The following is a 17,593-nucleotide window of genomic DNA, read 5'->3' on the forward strand; positions in this document are numbered from 1 at the left end:
TGGTGGGAGGTGTGGGGGTGGAGGGGTGGGGGTGTGGCAGATTGTGGGAGGGTGTGTGGAGGGTGTGGGGATGGGTTGGGGGGGTGGGGGGCGGTGTGTGTAAAACTTCTCCTCTAAAGGACATTTGCTCCTACACAAGTTAAGTCCTGATGGGGTCAAGGCAATACCAGGAAAGGGACTTTAATAGCTTCCTTATATCAGAATAGGAAGCACAAGTTGATAAGAAGTTGGAATCCAGTATCCCAACTGGAGGGGAAGCCTCCCCAAAGGAAAAGCTGCAGTGGGAGATAGTCTGTGTTTACACAGCACGCCTGTAATGTCTGCAGTTTACACAAACCGTATCCTCGGGCCAGCCTGAAGATAGAACTGCCTGACCTAGAAAAGCCTGGGTCTGGGAGCGGTGCCCAGCCAGCTCCGGGAGGAAGCGTCTGCCCAGACCCACCCAGCCAGGGGGCTCTAAGCTGCTGGGACATGCTGGGGGCTGGGGGAGAGGGGCGGGGACTGTCCGCACACTGCTGGCTCCATACTGCAGGCTGGGCAGAGCCATGACAATACCTTAAGTATCCCCTTCATGTCCTGCACAGAATTACAAGTTCAGTTCTTCCAGTTTATTCCAATGAGAAATAGGGAGTACCTCATGACACCCCCACTTCATGACTTTGGTCCACTCATCAAAACCATAATAAAACCTAATGTTTTGTAGACCAGTGTGGGGTTCCCTGGTGCTCCCAATAGGCCGCTCAGTGGTTTGCAGATCTGCGCTGCTTAAAGAAGTGGACATGAGTCAGGCTTTTATGGGTTTGAATGCGCACCATTCTTTGAGTATGACCTTGGACAAGTGCATTTTACTGCTCAGAGCTCAGTTTTTCCATCTGAGCAATGAGGAGAAGGCTAATAGATGGGAAGCCCTTGAACGGTGCCCAGCATGCAGCAAGAGCTCAGCAGACAACAAGCGCCATCATCATCTTATTATCTTTGCATTATTATTCCACATCTCTGTGTCTCTACCCCACGTGGTTCCCCAGCCCAGAATGATCTTCTTCCCCTCTGCTGCCTAGGCGGGAATGCAATGGCCCCATCTCAGCTGCCTCCCAGGTTCGAGGGATCCTCGGTCTCCCAAGTAGCTGGGACTACAGGTGCATGCCACCATGCCCAGCTAATTTTTGTATTTTTAATAGAGATGGGGTTTTGCCGTGTTAGCCAGGCTGGTCTCCAACTCCTGACCTCAGGTGATCCACCCGCCTCGGCCTCCCAAAGTGCTGGGATTACAGGCATAAGCCACCATGCCCAGCCTCTTCCTCTTCTTTTGAAACTCATGCCAAGCTCCAGGCTGGTTCTTACTCTCAGAGTCCTGGGCAGCTGTCCCTGCCCCCATCATGGCACAGAGCACTTAGCACTGTAGGAGCTGGGTGACACATTTGCCTCGCCCAGGTTGACTGTGATCACCCCATAAACTCTTACTCCCAGCATCTAGCCCAGTGCCCGACCCAGGGCGGGCACTCCTCACATGTCTGAACAAGGCAGTGTTGGGCTTGTTTCACATAACAGAAAGTGCAGTCCATGGGTCAGTCGCTGAGTGCCAGCAGCCTGAGTCCCAAGAGGCTTGCTTTTGACCCGGACTGTCTGCGCGCAGCGACTGGACATTGCGAGACTCAGGGGAGTGGAAGATTAGGGAAGCTGAGGGGAAGGGGAGGAGCAATTTCCCCAGAAGAGCCTCTTCCATGAGGCACAGCAAAACCTAAATTCACATTAGAAGTAATGCATTTCCCAGGGAAGGCGTCGGGGTAAGAAATAGCAAGCCAGAGAGCCCAGGGGTTGCCTTCTAGCCTTTTCCCCTCACTGCTGAGTATGAAGCGCCTTTAATTCGAATCCCATTTGGACCCAGCACCTCAAAGAGTTCCCTAGAACAAAGGAGTGTTTCTCAACAAACTCAGAGACAAAGTCCAGGGTCACTGTGATTCAGAGGGTGGGGTGGGTGTTACACATTTTACATTTACTTTTTAAAAACCCATTAAAAAAATACAGATTCCAGGGTCTGGGTTCAGTTATCTGTCTTAGGGAGTCATGTCCTAACCAACAGAATCACCCTGGTTCACTGAACTTTTCAGTGTCCACCCAGTCTCCCAGACACGTAGGCCCCAAGCTTCCTGCCCTCTCTGGCTCTTTCCTCTAAAGAGCTATCTCTAAACAGCCTGGCTGGTTTCTAAGTCCTTTGGAGTATGGCTTTATAAAGTCTCTGAATGGTTCTATTGGCTCACATGCTAGCCAGGTGCTTTCACCACATACCTGAACCACTGCAGCCATCTCCAACCTGCTCTCACTGGATGGTGTCTCTTTTTTCTCCATCCCCTCACAGGCACTGGTGCCAGACAGTTAACCTAAAACAGTGCTCACATTGCCTGCCCCTTGCTCAGAAATATTCCAGTTGGCTGGGCGTGGTGGCTCATGCCTGTAATCCCAGCACTTTGGGAGGCCGAGGCAGACAGATCACTTGAGGTCAGGAGTTTGAGACTAGCCTGGCCAACATGGGGAAACCCTGTCTCTACTAAAAATACAAAAATTAGCCAGGCGTGGTGGCACATGCCTGTATCCCAGCTACTCGGGAAGCTGAGGCAGGAGAATCGCTTGAACCCAGGAGGCAGAGGTTGCAGTGAGCCAAGATGGCACCACTGCCCTCCAGCCTGGGTGACAGATCTCTAGCTAAAAAAAAAAAGAAAGAAAGAAAAAAAGAGAGAGAGAAAAAAAAGAAATATTCCAGTGGTTACTGTTTAACGACAGAATAAAATGCTAACCTCATAACCTGAGGTCCAAACCCTTCCCGATTTGACTCTACCCTGACTCATCAGCCTCAGCTTGTTGGTCCAATAATCAAACTGGCTTCCACATTGTCCCAGGCTCACGCCAGCTGCATGCCAGCTCTCTGGCTATTCCACCTGCCTTTCCCTACTCCTTTCCTCATATCCAATCATTCAAGGCTCCTGCCCACTTGCCATGGACTAGCCCAGGAAATAACTGCTAGTTCCAGGTAACTACTGAACACTTGAAATGTGGCTAGTGTCACAAATTGGAATTTATTTCATTTAATTTTAATTAACTTTAAGACTGATCCTTAACTCTGACTAGAAATTGTGTGACCACATTTGGAGCAGCTTGGTTTTGTGAATCTACTTTTCCTACTGCAAATTTTATGAAATCCAAATACAGATGAAGTATCTCTGATGAAAATTTCACATCTGAACTCAGATTGCTGCAAATGTAAAACACACACACTGGATTTTCTTTTCTTTTCTTCTTTTCTTTTCTTTCTTTCCCTTTCATTTTTTCAGAAAAAATTCTTCCTCCAGACACACTGGTTTTTTTTGGTGGTGGTGGTTGTTTTTTCAATTTTTTGAAATGAAGTCTCACTCCGTCACCTAGGCTGGAGTGCAGTGGTGCGACCTTGGCTCACTGCAACCTCCACTTCCCAGGTTCAAATGATTCTTCTGGGTCAGCCTCTGGAGTAGTTGGGACCACAGGAATGCACCAACCAATTTTTGTATTTTTCAGTAGGGATGGGGTTTCACCATGTTGGCCAGGCTGCTCTCGAACTCCTGATCTCAGGTATTCTGCCTGCCTCAGCCTCCCAAAGTGCTGGGATTACAGGCACGAGCCACCTTGTCTGGCCAGACACACTGGATTTTGAAGACTTAGTCTCGTATCTCTTAAATGATCTTTATATTGATTACATGTTGAAATAATACCTTAGAGATATTGGACTTGATAAAATATTATCAAAATCAATTTCACTTTCTTTTAATATTTTTATTTACACAATTTTAATTTTTAAGAAACCTCACCTGGACTTCTAACCTTTCTAATGTGGCTACCAGAATATTTAAAATTATCTAGGTGGGCTTGCATTGTGTGTGTATGTGTGTGTGTGTGTGTGTGCGTGTGTGTGTGTGTGCGTGTGTGTGTGTGTATATATATTTTGGAGGGACTGGTTCTTTATTTCAAAAAGTCACTTATCAATATTCAGTATTAAAACAGTCACACTATTGATTTCTCTTTCTCCCAATCGACCCCAAAGAGACCACATGAAAGGAGAGTACATTTTAAGCCAATAAGCTGCAGGATGTACACCCAACAGACCTCCTAGAAACCTTACCAGAAAATGGGGACTGGGTAGGGAAAGAAATTTTAAAAGATCAACAAACTGCCAGCTCACGGACTGCCGAGGCTGTCACAGCCAGATGGGGTGGCCAGGCTGCCACAAACCCAAAGAAGCAAAGTTTCAAAATACTATGAAATTTTAAAAGTTTTGTACATAAGCTATTCAAGATTTCTCCAGCACTGACTGATACAAAGCACAATGAGATGGCACTTCTAGAGACAGCAGCTTCAAACCCAGAAAAGGGTAATGAGTTTCACATGGTTTAAATCAGTGGCAAAAACACAATCTCTTTCTTTCAAGGAGGCAGGAAAGCAATTACATGGTCACCTCAACATAAGAGAGACAAGATCCACTCTGTAAGCAGTTGGGAGGGGGTAAAGATGGGATAAAATTTTGGTCTCAGAGGTCTTACCATCTTAATTTGGTCACTTCTAATGAAAAAAATAAAAAATAGAAATAACATTATCCAACGATATCTTAAAGTAAAAAACGTGAACAGCACATTTTTTGTTCTTGTTGTTGACTAACTCCTCCTGGAATCACCTTTCTGGTTTGGCTAGTACTTTGTACAGAGCAATGAGGTTTCCCACAGGGGAGTCTCCCTGGGCTCTGCTTGGCTCTCAGTAAGGCAGGCCTATACCTTTTCCTCTCCCCTATAGAGAGGGGAATATGCATGCACTAAGGTGAAAAGTCACCTTCCAAAAGTGAGAAAGGGATTCGATTGCTGCTTCAGGGCTGTGGAATTATTTGGAATGTTTTACAAATGTTGCTACAAAACCACAAAAAAGGTAATGACAAAATGTGTACATCACCACATGCTTTTTAAAGACATTATGCATTGTGCTCACATTCCCTTAAATGTTTCCAAAGGTGCTCAGCCTCTAGCCCAGCTGGAATCTCGGGGAAGAGGCAGAGACAGTTTGGCGAAAAAGACACAGGGAAGGAGCGGGAGGCAAAAGGAGAAAGCAGCCTTCCAGTTAAAGATCAGCCCTCAGTTAAAGGGCAGCTTCAGGCAGGCTGGCCTCAGGCGGAGTCTGGGTCAGAGGGAGGAGCAGCAGCAGGGTGGGACTGGGGTGTTCTACATCTCATTCAGGTCAAGCAGAGTCTGGTCCAGCATCCTTTGTGTACAGAGGTGTTCCTCTTTGGTGCATTTCAGTTTATCTTCCAAGTCATCAATGGTCTTTTCCAGCTTGGCTACCGATCTCTCTGCAAACTCAGCACAGGTCTCTGCCTCCCTGAGTTTATCACTAAGAATCTTGATCTCTTCCTTATATTTGTCTTCTTTTTGAGAGTATTTTTCTTCAGCAGCACTCAGACACTTCAGGTTCTGGTCCATCAGTCTAATTTGCTCATCCATCTCTCGGCAACGGGACTCTGCCAGCTCAGCTCATTCCTCTGTGCATTCCAAGTCTCCTTCAATGATCAGTAACTTATAGGCCACCTCTTCATACTTCCTATCTGCCTCTTCTGCAATGTGCTTAGCTTCTTTGAGTTGGATTTCCTGGAGTTCTATCTTTTCTTCATGTTTTAAGGCCCGGTTTTCAATAACCTTCATACCTCTCTCACTCTCCTCAGCAGCTTTTTCCAATTCTTCCAGCTTTTGCAGGGCAGTGGCCAGGCGCTCCTGAGCACGGTCCAGCTCCTCTTCAACCAGCTGGATCCTACAGTTCAAGGAGGCCACCTCAGCCTCTCCCTGTTCCCGGGCACGCCTTTCTCCCTCAACTTCTCGCTAGAGGTGCTCAGCTCGCTCCTCTGCATCATCTGCCTGCTGCTGCAGAACCTGAATCTTGCGCTTCACCGCCTGGATGGTGGTGATCCCAGCCATGGTGCCCACACAGTGACTCGCATTGTATTTATATTAACCGTGCTCTGGTCGCTGCATTCCTGAGGCAATGATCAGCACACCTTCTTTAAAACTTGCCGGGCGCGGTGGCTCACGCCTGTAATCCCAGCACTTTGGGAGGCCGAGGCGGGCGGATCACAAGGTCAGGAGATCGAGACCATCCTGGCTAACTCGGTGAAACCCCGTCTCTACTAAAAATACAAAAAACTAGCCGGGCGAGGTGGCGGGCGCCTGTAGTCCCAGCTACTCGGGAGGCTGAGGCAGGAGAATGGCGGGAACCCGGGAGACGGAGCTTGCAGTGAGCGGAGGAGATCGCGCCACTTGCACTCCAGCCTGGGCGATAGCAAGACTCCGCCTCAAAAAAAGAAAAGAAAACAAAACAAAACAAAAACTCAGCATATGCAACTTCGTGTTGGTTTTTTAAATCTTCGTATGTATATTACGAACTCATTGTTACCATTTTTTATCTCCATTACCTAGCAGCAAAGGCTACTATTTCTGGACTCCTGTTATGGGACAGGCACTTCGCCAGCTGCTTTACATATGTTATCATACTTAACCCTTTCAGTAACCCTGAGGTGTGGGCATAATTAGCTCCATTTTTCAGATAAGGTAAACGATGCTCAAAGAACTTAGGTGGGTCATGACTGGGAACCAATAGATGTGTGAGGTGCCAGAGCTGGGATTTAAAAATGCCTGCTGACTTCTTTCTGACCCCAGCTCACATCTGACAGGAGGGCATCCATGAAGTATCTGCTGTTGATATAGATGGCTGAAGTTCTGGTTTACCCTGGCCCACACAGGGAAACGTGACTGTCCCGCTCGCCCGTCTGTGAGTGGGCTACGAGACTGATGTCTGTTGTATGCTGTTGTGCCCCAATCTTCCACACCCACCCCAACATACATACATCCTTAATTAGATCCACTTCATAGCCCACAATGTGGTATTATTTACCCCCCGACCCTTTTCTTTTTTGAGATGGAGTCTTGCTCTGTCACCAGGCTGGAGTGCAGTGAGATCTCAGAGGATCTCAGCTCACTGCAACCTCCGCCTCCTGGGTTCAAGCAATTCTCCTGCCTCAGCCTCCCAAGTAGCTGGGACTACAGGCATGTGCCACCATGCCCAGCTAATTTTTGTATTTTTAGTAGAGACAGGGTTTCACCATGTTGGCCAGGATGGTCTCGATCTCTTGATCTCGTGATCTGCCCTCCTTGGCCTCCAAAGTGCTAGGATTACAGGAGTGAGTCACCGCACCCGGCCTATTTACTCATTTTTAGGTAGCATAGTGTGCAGTAAGACCCAGGACTCTGGTTCTAACAAGCAGAGATGAGCCAAAAGTCTCTTTTCTAGTCATTGCCTAGTTCCCTATAGTTCTGGTGGACAGAGAATCCAGCTCCCAACCCTCAGAAATGCAGGAAGAAGGGTGGCTGCCTGGAGATGATGCATACTCATTTAAATTATGCTCAATTATTGCATCTTGGCCAGGCGTAGTGGCTCACGTCTATAATCCCAGTGCTTTGGAAGGCTGAGGTAGGTAAGTCGTTTGAGGCCAGGAGTTCAAGATGAGCCTGGGCAACACAGCAAGATCCCATCTCTAAAGAAAATGTTTAGCCAGGTGGGGTGGCTCATGCCTGTAATCCCAGCACTTTGGAAGGCTGAGGCAGGCGGATCATGAGGACAGGAAATCGAGACCATCCTGGCTAGGATGAGATGGTGAAACCCAGTCTCTACTAAACATACAAAAAAAATTAGCCAGGCGTGGTGGCAGTTGCCTGTAGCCCCAGCTACTAGGGAGGCCGAGGTAGGAGAATGGCGTGAACCCAGGAGGCGGAGCTTGCAGATCATGCCACTGCACTCCAGCCTGGGCAACAGAGCGAGACTCCGTCTAAAAAAAAAAAAATTTTAACTAGCTGGCTGTGATCATACCACTGCACTCAAGCTTAGGCAACACAGCAAGACCTCGTCACTACAAAAAATTTAAAACTTAGCCAGGTATGATAGTGCACAACTGTAATTCCAGCTACTTGAGAGGCTGAGGCAGGAGGATCACTTGAGCCCAGGAGTTCAAGGCTACAGTGAACTGTGATTGTGCTGCTGCACTCCAGCCTGGGTGACAGAACAAAATGCAGTCTCTAAAAAAGTAAAAAATGTTAAAAAACACTATTGGGCCTTTATTATATGTCATGCTAGGTGCTGAAGATACAGAATAAGTTAGCTGTGTCCCTTACTTGAACCCCTATTCTGGTGTGGTAGGCAAGGAAGGGGACAATTACAATCTAGGGTGACAAGAGCTGTGATGGAAAGAAGTGAGGATGCCATAGAACCTCAGACGCAAGGTACCTTGAGCAGCCTGGGAAAGGAGACTAGGGAAGGAAGAGCTGGGAGGGAGGCAGGGGAAGGAAAGGATAGGAATGGGGGCAAGATGGACTGGAAACCAAAAACAAGGAGAGCTTTGTGTGTTTTCTACCACTGCTGGTGAAACTCGAAAAATGGCTGGCACTAAATGGACATAAAATTAACCAAGACAGTAATTTGTCAAAAAAAAAAAAAAAAAAAACTTCCTAAGAAAATGTTGTTATTCTGACCAGCCTGGCCAACATGGTGAAACCCCATCTCTACTAAAAATATAAAAATTAGCCAGGCGTGGTGGTGGGTGCCTGTAATCCCTGAGGCTGAGGCAAAAGAATCACTTGAACCCGGGAGGTAGAGGTTGCAGTGAGCCAAGATCATGCCACTGCAGAAGGATGGACGGAAGGAAGGAAGGAAGGAAGGAAGGAAGGAAGGAAGGAAGGAAGGAAGGAAGGAAGGAAGGAGAGAAAGAGAGAGAGAGAGAAGAGAGAGAGGAAGGGCGGGTGGGAAGGAGGAAGGAAAGGAAAGGAAAGGAAAGGAAAGGAAAGGAAAGGAAAGGAAAGGAAAGGAAAGGAAAGGAAAGGAAAGGAGAGGGAAAATGTTATTTTAAGAGAAGACTAGGTTGAGGGATGGAGGGAAAGACGTTGTAGAAATACTTCATAGTTTCTGCCTATTGATAAAGTGATCACTACCATTATTTGTTTCCTCTTTTATGTCAAGGATTAAGTAATTAAGAATAGGACCACTGAGGGTCAAATCTATTAGGAAACAAGACATAAAATTGTTAAGTATGTAGTTTGTTTAGCTTTTCCGTCAGAACTCATGTTGCTCTCCTTGGTGAGTCTATTGGGTGAAGACTGTTTGTCCCAAGGGGAATTAAATAGCACTCCTTTTCCCAATTCCTTAATTGTTGTAACAAATTAGCCCCCAGTCTCTGTGGATCTGTGATCCTTAGAAAACCATCTAAGACAGTAGGTGTTAATTTTTTCTTTTCTTTTTTTTTTTGAGACGGAGCTTTGCTCTGTTCCCCAGGCTGCTCTCTGCAACCTCCCCTCCCAGGTTCAAGCGATTCTCCTGCCTCAGCCTCCCAAGTAGCTGGGACTACAAGCACACACCACCACGCCCGGCTAATTTTTGTATTTTTAGCAGAGATGGGGTTTTACCATGTTGACCAGGCTGGTTTCGAACTCCTGACCTTGGATGATCCACCCTCCTCAGCCTCCCAAAGTGCTGGGATTACAGGCATGAACCACCGCGCCCACGCCCAGCCTGTAGGTGTTAATCTTTATAAATCTGAGCACCTTGCACCTTCCACTCTTCTGAATGCCTACGCTTAGCTCATTAATCATGGAGGAAGGGGCTTAGGGGCTTCACACCCTGCCTCAGGGCAGAACTCTCACCTCCTCTTGAAGTGTGTTTAACTCCTTGAGGACAACTCTCTTCCCTTAGCAGAAATCCAGGGTGACAGAATAACTGAGGGACAGTCCAAAATGCATTTTATATCTGCTGTTCTATAAAGTGCCCTTTGGGTTCTTGCCCTGGGTAGCCTTGGGAAGGGGAGTGACCACAGGAGCCTCAGCAGGCTCCCACGGGAAGGGCACAGACAGTCCCCTGCCAAACTCTGGCTACTGGATAAATTCAAGGCAGTGTTTCAGCTGAACATTCAGTGTCCCCATTGGGATCCACTTCCAGAGTCTGGGAACTTGGAGGTCTCGTTCAGCCCCTGTCAAACAGGGGCAATTTAGATGCTATTGCATTATGTCTTCCCAGCCAGTACCACTCTTAGCTCCAGGCAACAGAGGCCCCTGCCCGCCTGAGCTTTAGAGGATCCTGCTCTGGCCCTCACCTGGTGCTACCCCTACACATGAAGCAAGGCCAAGGGACTTACCAGAGCCTGTACTTCCCCTCAGACCAAACCCTGGGTATGGGGAACTCCAAGGCTCTTCATTCAAGCAGGCCAAGGTCTGGGTGTAGGGCTGTGCTGAGGGAGGACTGCAACACTGATGTGCCCATCCTAGGCCTGAGGGCTGTCCAGTGGCAGCTGCTGGGGGTGAAGGAGTGCACAGAGCATGGGCGGGCGGGCTGACTCATCCACATTCATGCCCACGAGGCACCCCCCATTGCCCATGACCTTGATGGCATAGATACCAGTCCATCAACTGGACAATGAGCACTTTGCTAGAAGAAAATGTGGTAACATGGATAGCCTGCTCTTTTATATAACCCCTACGAAACCCTCTGAAATTATAATGTCCAGTTTCCAGATTAGAATACAAAGCCCAGACCGGGTGTAGTGGCTCATGCCTGTAATCCCAACACTTCAGGAGGCTGAGGCGGGCAGATCATTTGAGGTCAGAAGTTCGAGACCAGCCTGGCTAACATGGTGAAACCCTGTCTCTACTAAAAATACAAAAAAATTAGCCAGGCATGGTGGCACACACCTGTGATCCTAGCTACTAGGGAGGCTGAGGCAGGAGAATTGCTTGAACCTGGGAGGCAGAGGTTGCAGTGAGCCGAGATCATGACACTACACTCCAGCCTGGGCAACAGAGTGAGACTCCGTCTCAAAAAAAAAAAAAAAAGAATATAAAATGCGCTCCTTTTTCTTCCCCCTTTTGCACAAGCCCCCACCCCTTCAGATAAAAGCTTTTGCTCTTACTGTACAGTGCCAGCATCCCTACTCGAACCTCTGCTTTCTGTCTGGCTGAAGAAGTAATTCCTTAGGCTCGTAGGAATAAATCCTTCCTCTCTTCAGAGTTGAGATTCTGGATATAACCCTAAATAGGCATGGTTTTTTTTCTTTTTTTTTGAGACGGAGTCTGGCTCTCTTGCCCAGGCTGGAGTGCAGTGGCCGGATCTCAGCTCACTGCAAGCTCTGCCTCCCAGGTTCACGCCATTCTTCTGCCTCAGCCTCCCGAGTAGCTAGGACTACAGGCGCCTGCCACGTCGCCTGGCTAGTTTTTTTTGTTTTTTTTTGTTTTTTCAGTAGAGACGGGGTTTCAACGTGTTAGCCAGGATGGTCTCGATCTCCTGACATCGTGATCCGCCCATCTCGGCCTCCCAAAGTGCTGGGATTACAGGCCTGAGCCACCGCGCCTGGCCATGTTTTTTTTTTTTTCTTATTGCTGCATCAGGCCCTTTCCACCAGAAACAGATCCTGTTTGGGGACACACCTGTGGTTGTGAGTGAGCCTGAGCATGAGAAAGGGAGCAACTATGTTTAAACCACAGAAGGAAGGGCTTTGTAAAGATACAGCAAGAGCATTCTGACAATAACAACATTGCTAAACCTTCAAAGGGCTTTTAAAGAAATTTTGTTGTTCCTTCCTCAAAAAATCTAAAACTAAACCTCCCATTTATGGACAAACACTGAGTCTGGGGGTTCTGTAATCTAATCCTACAATAAATCTGTGTGTATAACTCCCAGTTTACAGATAAGAAAGGCAAAGCTCTCTTCTATTAACTGAGTTCTCCCTGGGGTTCTCCCCACTGTACTGCATTCTTCTCTGGAAAACCAAAAGAATAGCAAACAATCTGATATGGGTCGGGTGCGGTGGCTCAAACCTGTAATCCCAGCACTTTGGGAGGCCGAGGCGGGCGGATCACGAGGTCAGGAGTTTGAGACCAGCCTGACCAACATGGTGAAACCCTGTCTCTACTAAAAATACAAAGATTAGCCAGGCATGGTGGCACGCGCCTATAATCTCAGCTACTCAGGAAGCTGAGGCAGGAGAATCTCTTGAACTCGGGAGGCGCAGGTTGCAGTGAACCGAGATCGCACCACTGTACTCCAGTCTGGGTGACAGAGTGAGATTCCATCTCAAAAAAAAAAAAAAAATCTGATATGATCCATACTGGTTTCCACAGAAGTCAACTCCCTCGCTATCTTAAAAGTATATATATATATGTGTGTGTGTGTGTATATGTATATATGTACATATATATGTGTGTGTTTATACATATATATACACACACACACATATATATATTTGATATAGAGATGGGACCTTGCCATGTTTGCCCAGGCTGGTCTCAAACTCCTGGGTTCTAGCAATCCTCCCACCCTGTCCTCCCAAAATGCTGGAATTACAGGCATAAGCCACCACACCCAGTATCTCACTATCTTAAGGGAGTTTTTCCCATTATAGTTCTGCTTATTAGCAAAGAAAGGGGAAACAATCACAAATACACAATTGCTTGCCACACACCCAGCACCTTCCTTTGTTTTTATTTTCTCTTCTTCTCCTCCTTGGGCCTGGCATAACTTTTCCACAACCAGGAGAAAGCTAATAACTAAAGTATATGAGGACCAGCTGCAGTGGTTCACGCCTGTAATCCCAGCACTTTGGGAGACTGAGGTGGGCAAACTGCTCAAGCCCAGGAGTTCAAGACCAGCCTGGGCAACATAGTGAGACCCCATCCCTACAAAAAAATTAAAAATTAGCAGAGCATGGTGGCACGTGCCTGTGGTCACAGCTACTTGGGAGGCTGAGGAAGGAGGATCATTTGAGCCCAGGAGGTCAAGGCTGCAGTGAGCAGTGACCTCACCACTACATTCCAGCCTGGTGACAGAGCAAGACCCTGTTTCTAAATAAATAAAGTAAATGAGGGACCTCAGCTACAGTGCCTCATCTGCTAAGCCCTTTAAGTCTGTCATTCTGACTCAGCAGTTGCTACCTTTCCCTGACTGCTATCGTGAGCAGGCCTTTCCTTTCTGTAGCAGCTGACACAGGAGTTTAAAGAAAACTTATGATACTGTTTGTACTGGGAGCCCACATGTTATGGTCTGACAAAGGCTGCATGGACTGCATCTCAGCACCCTCTGAGCCCTTTCTGCTCAATGATAAACTCAACCAGCGGACATGCCCTGGCATTCTGCACTGAGGCAAAGGCCAGGTCTACAGGCCATGACATGTGATGCTACCTGTAGACAGAGCAAGCTAGCCAGAAGTGTGGTTGCTGGAAGGGGCAGGTCCAAGCTTGCTAATCCAGTGTTCCGAGGGAAAGAAAACTGGTGCCTACTGCCGGGTTGCGAGCAGAAGATCTTCACGTGGAGGAATGAATTGAGACTGCCAACTTGAACTTCACTGGAGAAACAGAATTTATGTTCAAGCATCCTTAGGCCAGGCACAGTGGCTCTCCTCTGTAGTCGTAGCACTTTTTGAGGCCGAGGTGGGAGAATCACTTGAGGCCGGGAGCTCAAGACCAGCCTGGACAACAAAGTGAGAACCTGTCTCTACAAAAAATAATTAGTCGGATGTGGTGGCCCGTGGTCCCAGCAACTTGGGAGGCTGAGGTAGGAGGGCCCCTTGAGCCTAGGAGTTGGAGGCTGCAGTAAGCTATGATCTTGCCATTGCACTCTAGTCTGGGTGACAGAGTGAGGCTCTGTCTCATAAAAATAAATACGTAAATAATTTTAAAGTATCGTTACCCATTTCTGGCAAGGGGCAGCGCACTGACAGGCAATAAAATACTAAAAACGTATCCCTCTGCTTTAAAAGCTGTAAGTAAAAATAAAGGAGAGGGGGTAAGCACGATGTTTTGAGTGTTTCCGAATCTCAGATTTACGGGCAAAGCCTTGTGATTAGTGTTACATAAAGAGATTGCCCTTAAACCTTTCTCATGCAGTGAGCAAGGTGGAAGGATTTTATGAGTGCCAGTGTGCCTTTAAGACAGTACCAGCTTCTGACCTTGGGGGAGCTGAGGTCTCAGCTGGTCAACAGCAGCCCATAGGTCTCTTTTGGAGGCTGAGAAAAATAAAACCAATAATGAAAGTCATGTTTTCCGTTATTAACAACAACAAACAAAACCACCAACAATTTGATTCCACATGTCTAGTTTCATACAAAATTTTCCACATGAGAGGCTTATTCTGGTAAAGGCAACACCAAATTTCATTACACACACACACACACACACACACACGGTTTTCTTTTTACATCTACCTCATGGTAAGTGAACAACGTGTGGGGCTTGTGCATCATACAAATAAACAAACAAGTTTGGCTCTTCTTTTCTTATTTCTCCATCAGCCACCTGGAATATTTTACAAACCAGAGCCTGAGTTAAAAGTACAGAACATCTTACCAGGATCCATCTGAGCTGGGGAACTTCAAGATGGCAGTCAGCCTGAAAGAGGCTGGAAAAATAATAAAGAAAGTACTGAACTCTATGGTGCCTGGAGGTTAAGTCCAGTTAGCTACTTGTCTCAGGTTTGAAATTCATACAGTTGAGCATTCTGGGCACTACGGCAATTTTGGTACATCAAAAAGAGCACGGAGGGCCAGGCATAGTGGCTCATGCCTGTAATCTCAGCACTTTGGGAGGCCAAGGTGGGGGGATCGCTTGTGGCCAGGAGTTCAAGACCAGCCTGAACAACATAGTGAGAGCCTGACTCTTAAAAAACAACAACAACAGAGAAAGTCAAGAACATTGGGGCAGAGTACAGTCATTCATGTCTATAATCCCAGCACTGCGGGAGGCCAAGGCAGGAGGATCACTTGAGCCTAGGAGTTCAAAATCAACCAGGGCAACATACTAAAACTTAAAAATTTTGCCAGGCCTGGTAGGGCACAGCTGTAGTCCTAGCTACTCAGAAGGCTGAGGTGGGAGGATCGAGGCTACAGTGAGCTATGATAGTGCCACTGCACTGCAGCCTGGGCAACAGAGTGAGACCTTATCTTTTACCAAAAAAAAAAAAAAAAAAACAACACTGGAGCTTCCAGTTCCAGCTCTGCAACTGGCCACAGTGAATGAGGCTTTCAGAGAGTCATTTGCTCAATGGGAGCGAGGTTAATGTTGGGTGTTCCTAGTCAGGTTACTGTGAGTAGAGAATGAGATAAAGTAGGTCAAAGTGCTTTGAGGCATTTAAAACATGACACAAATGCAAGGGATTTGTATTTTGGGAGGGCTTGGGAATTCCCTTCCTTTCCCTACAGAAAGTAAGAAAAGTCTACGCCTGTTTTATCTGTAAGGAAGGGTTAGAATCCACCTATTTTGTACTGATGGTGAAACAAAAGAGAGTTTCGTAATAAGAAGGTTGGATTAACACAAAGTTTAACCATCAAGTAATGTGACGGATTTTTAAATAAACATATGTAAATGGGCGTTGTCCCATCCTGAGTAGTGAGTAGTCACTACTACTTGGCAGGGGAAACACTTATTTAAATTATATTTCCCATCAAAAAAAATTTTTTTAACTCCTCTTTTGGAACTGTTCCTACAGCCTTTGGCACATTCTTCTGAATATGTCTGTGGGTGACATATTTTTTGTCCTTTGTGGATGATTCTGATTTTTGTAAACAGCCCAAAGTTATTTGGCACAAAGTAAGACCTTTTTTTTTTTTAATTGAAAATAAACTGTAACTATAAGAAGCCTATCTTTCCAGAAGAGTTAGAAATAGATTTCAAGACTGGCAGTATTGTTGGAAAGAGCTTGTTTCTTTCTAAGGTGACAAGAGGAGAAAAGCTATTTTGAAATGTATTTCCTTTTCAGTCGCACCTTTAATTATTTATCTTGCAAGACTGACACTAAACTGAGTTTCCAGAAAGAAACGAACATTGCAACTAATCAACTGCTGCAACTATTTTATCACAGCTCCACAGGGCATCTCAATCCATTTGCATATGGATTAACGGGCTAGCAACAAAACAGATGCTTCCAATGAGTTCACATCTGGGTCCGTTGGAAATACAGCATCCAGCAGATTCAATTCTAACTAGCAGACTTTATACTCCCTTAAAAAGTTTGGATTTTTTTAAAGTTACAAAACAATATACCTGAAAATTAAAATATCATTATTATGATTACAATGTAACTTGAAGCAACTGCTAGATTTCCTTCTGTTGCAAAGAATTTCAGTTGTCAGTATTATTTTGAAATAAACACAATGGCACTTTCATTCTTTGAATGTTGCACACTGTGAGCACTTCAACCTTAAATGCCAATGACTTTTTACAGAAAATATTTTTCTGGCTGGGCACGGTGGCTCACGCCTGTAATCCCAGCACTTTGGGAGGCTGAGGTGGGCAGATAACGAGGTCAGGAGTTCGAGACCAGTCTGGCCAACATGGTAAAACTCCGTCTCTACTAAAAATACAAAAATTAGCCGGCCATGGTGGTGGTGCCTGTAATCCCAGCTACTCAGGAAGCTGAGGCAGGATAATTGCTTGAACCTGGAAGGCAGACTAAAAATACAAAAATTAGCAGGGCATGGTGGCAGCGCCTGTAATCCCAGCTACTCAGGAGGCTGAGGCAACAGAATTACTTGAACCCGGAAGGCAGAGGTTGCAGTGAGCCGAGATCATGCCACTGCACCCTAGCTCTAGGTGACAGAGCAAGACTCTGTCTTGGAAAAATAAAATAAAATAATAAAATAAAATAAAAATATTTGTAGTATATATATCATAAATACATAATATATATTTATTTTTCCCCCAATTCATTTGTTTTATTGTGGCAAAATTCACATAACATAAGATTCATCATGTGGCGATTTTACAGTGTAGAATTCAGTGGCATTTAGTACATTCACAATGTTCTGCAGCCATCATCACTATCTATTTCCAAAAACATTTTCGTCATCCCGAAACGAAACTCTGCACCGTTAAGCAGTCTCCCCACATCTTCCCTCATCTCATCTGCTGTCTTATTTTATGGATTTGCCTATTCCGGACATTTCACGTAAGTGGAACCTTATAATATGTGGCCTTTCGTTTCACTTAGCCTACTATTTTCAAAGTTCATTCATATGGTAGCACGTGTCAGCACCTCATTCCTTTGTATGGCTGAATAATTGCAATGCATAGATATATGACATTTTGTTTATCCATTCATTCATCGATGGACATTTGGACATCTTTTGGTTATTCCCTTGTTGTTGTTGTGGGGTTTTTTAAACTCTTATTTTAGGTTTAGGAGTACACATGCAAGTTTGTTATGTACGTAAACTGCTCATCTCAAGTTTGGTGTACAGATTATTTGGTCACTCAGGTAATAAGTATAGTATGCGACAGGTTTTGTTTTGTTTTGTTTTGTTTTGTTTTGAGATGGAGTCTCGCTGTGTCTCCCAGGCTGGAGTGCAGTGGCGCGATCTCGGCTCACTGCAAGCTCCGCCTCCCGGGTTCACGCCATTCTCCCGCCTCAGCCTCCCAAGTAGCTGGGACTACAGGCGCCCGCCACCACGCCCAGCTAGTTTTTTGTATTTTTAGTAGAGACGGGGTTTCACCATGTTAGCCAGGATAGTCTC

The 17,593-nt window shown here is 46.1% G+C and overlaps 1 long non-coding RNA gene and 1 pseudogene across 1 annotated transcript in view; both read right to left on the reverse strand.

Annotated features, from left to right (window-relative positions):
• Positions 1-16,682, reverse strand: part of LOC103243185 (uncharacterized) — a 53,218-nt gene extending 36,536 nt beyond the window's left edge. Inside the window, exon 1 of the long non-coding RNA XR_012088860.1 lies at positions 10,235-16,682. This is a non-coding gene — a long non-coding RNA (uncharacterized lncRNA). The remainder of the gene's footprint in view (positions 1-10,234) is intronic.
• LOC103243183 (tropomyosin alpha-3 chain pseudogene) lies at positions 136-6,172 on the reverse strand (annotated as a pseudogene).
• Positions 16,683-17,593: the final 911 nt, after the last annotated feature.

The sequence above is a fragment of the Chlorocebus sabaeus genome, chromosome 16 (genome assembly GCF_047675955.1).
Source record: "Chlorocebus sabaeus isolate Y175 chromosome 16, mChlSab1.0.hap1, whole genome shotgun sequence".
Taxonomy (NCBI): domain Eukaryota; kingdom Metazoa; phylum Chordata; class Mammalia; order Primates; family Cercopithecidae; genus Chlorocebus; species Chlorocebus sabaeus.